The sequence below is a fragment of the Corylus avellana genome, chromosome ca10 (genome assembly GCF_901000735.1).
Source record: "Corylus avellana chromosome ca10, CavTom2PMs-1.0".
In the NCBI taxonomy this organism is placed as follows: Eukaryota; Viridiplantae; Streptophyta; class Magnoliopsida; order Fagales; family Betulaceae; genus Corylus; species Corylus avellana.
This window is the reverse complement of record NC_081550.1, coordinates 1098960-1101432: the sequence shown is the minus strand read 5'-3', so window position 1 is coordinate 1101432 and position 2473 is coordinate 1098960. Positions and strand designations below refer to the sequence as shown.

Sequence of the window (2473 nt, the reverse complement as noted above, 5' to 3'; positions counted from 1 at the left end):
GTCATTGTGTCAAATTAAAAGGTGACATGAGAAAGGTCATGAACATGGCGGTTGACAAGTCAAAAGCAATAAAAATATATTTATATGAAATATTGATTTCTCACAGGTATGGAAAATAAAGGCCCAAGCTGAAATTTGTTGTGTTAACGTAGAGACATATCCCATATAGTATTTTCAATAATAGGTATGGTGTAGATTTTTCATCTACAAGACATAGTACAAGTATGAACAACAATTATACTTGCATATTAAATTGAAAGCATAAAAGAAATCAACAAGGGTGAATTAAATAATTTACCTCAAGTGGGAGATGAAAATTGGAGAAGATGACAAAATGTTTTGAGAACCTTGTGTAGTATGTGGCGTTGGAGAGAGAGGTAGAGAAAGATATGTAAATTTCCTTGAGGAATAATGGTTATTTATAGGTTTTGGTATTTCTTGAATAATGAAAGAATGAGAAAGAGAGAGACAGTCGTAGATTTTCTTTGAAGAAGAATGGGTAGTGCTAAGTTCTGGTGCTCTTGAAAAGATAAAATGATAAAATAGGAGGGAGATAGAGAGACGGCTGCGTGCAGTGTTTAGAATGCTAGGGTTCTTGAGAGAAAAATGAGGGAAGGTAAAAGTTTTGAGAAAATAAGAGAATAAAGAGATGGGCGGCAATTTGGTACTCTTTGTTTAGGGTTTCTTGTTTTTGGTTTTATAAAATCTTCTTTAGAATAGATATATATTTATATGTATATATATCACTCCATTCATGCGTTCACAAACTCAAGTTAGTTTTAAAGGAAAGTTTTTGAAAATAAATGCCTAGTTGACATGGGGTACATAGCTAGGTTTTGGGAAAATCTTTGTCTAATAAAAAATCGATCTTAACCGTATAGGCATATGGCCACTTGGTTCAATTGTTTTAGAATCCCATGAAACAATGAATATGGACATGAAAGGAGTCTTATGGGAGGAGTCCTATATATTGATCAAAACATTCAAGGATTCGTCACTTGGGAATCAGGCAAAGTATTCATTTAATACATTACTATATGACTGTTGTATGGTAATCGACGCCGTAGAACATTCACTTCTAATTTCAATTAAATATTCTACGTACGTTAAAATACAACTTTTATGGATAATGTTTTTCTAATATATGCATATCTCTCCTTGATCCTACATAGCTCTCTTTCGATGTGGGAATTCTTTCTATCTTCGGTCAGTTGGAAGGAAAATATAGAGAAAAGTTGAAGGAGAATTACTGCATGGTAGATGAGGGTTACAATTATTTTCCAACCAACCTACCTGGCACTGCATATTCTAAGGCACTCTTGGTAATAATTAAGCAGCATATATTCTTATTTCTTAATATAATCTGACTTCTCTTTCCCCCTACTGATCAATCATGAATTCTTGAGTGAAGGCAAGGAAAAGGCTAAGTGAGATTGTGAGTGAGATAATTTGTGGAAGGGAGCAGCAAATAGAACAAGCAGGTAATTAAACACAATTACACAACCCAGAAAACCAGTAATCCAACAAAACAACCCAACACTTTAGAATCGTGTAATCCAACTCTTTTCAATACAATAACGAGAACATAGAAAAGCAGGTAATTAAACACAATTACACAACCCAGAAATCCAACAAAACAGAGAAAACTTTAGGATCGTCTAATACGTATTAAAATCCTAATTTAGGAGTATACTCCTAAAAGCAGAGAAAACTTTGCTAAATTGAAAATCCCTAATTCTCCTAAAAATCATAATACATCAAAAATTTGACTATTACAATCCCAAATCGACAACTTAAAGGGACAGCAGAGACAAAGAGAAACAGAGACAGAGAGAGACTCACTAGTACAGGAACAGTAACGGCGGAATAATCGCCAGCCAGAGAGAGAGAGCACTATCTGAGCACCGTAGAGAGAGGACACGCACGCGTCGATCGATCGGGGAGATGGAGAGGGGGATGGCCGACCGGTTTCGACTGGAGAAGATGGCCAGTGGGTTGGCCAATCGCACGGGTCACTTGGCGCCGGAGAGAGAGAGAGATAGGGATATGGAGATGGAGAGAAGGGGGGACTGGCGCCGTAGAGAGAGGCCAGCCATTTTCGACTGGAGAAGATGGCCGGTGGGTTGGCCAACGGCGCGGGTCACTGGGTGCCACAGAGAGAGATAGGGATATGGAGATGAAGAGAGGGGGGACTGGCGGGCCGCGCTGCGAGAGGCTAGGGAAAATATATTTTGAGGGAGAAATTAAGTATAGGGAGAAATAAATGTACTTAATTTCTAGGGCGGGAGCTGAAGAATCAAAGGGAAAATTAAGTTCCCTCTTGCAAAAACAAAAAATATAAATATATTAAAATTAAAAAAACACTTATAAATTTATTTATAAAAATAAAAAGTAAATACTAAAAACTAAAAAACATTTAAAAGAGACTTAAACTAAAAAATATATAAATGCAAAATCAGTTAATGTGGTTGTC

At 36.5% G+C, this 2473-nt stretch overlaps 1 protein-coding gene across 1 annotated transcript in view; it reads right to left on the bottom strand.

The window, feature by feature from the left end:
* Nucleotides 1-2238, bottom strand: part of LOC132163388 (nucleolar complex-associated protein 2-like) — a 7181-nt gene extending 4943 nt beyond the window's left edge. The window contains exon 1 of the mRNA XM_059573667.1: nt 1843-2238. The gene's annotated coding sequence lies outside the window, so the exon portion shown is untranslated. The remainder of the gene's footprint in view (nt 1-1842) is intronic.
* Between the last annotated feature and the right edge of the window lie 235 nt (nt 2239-2473).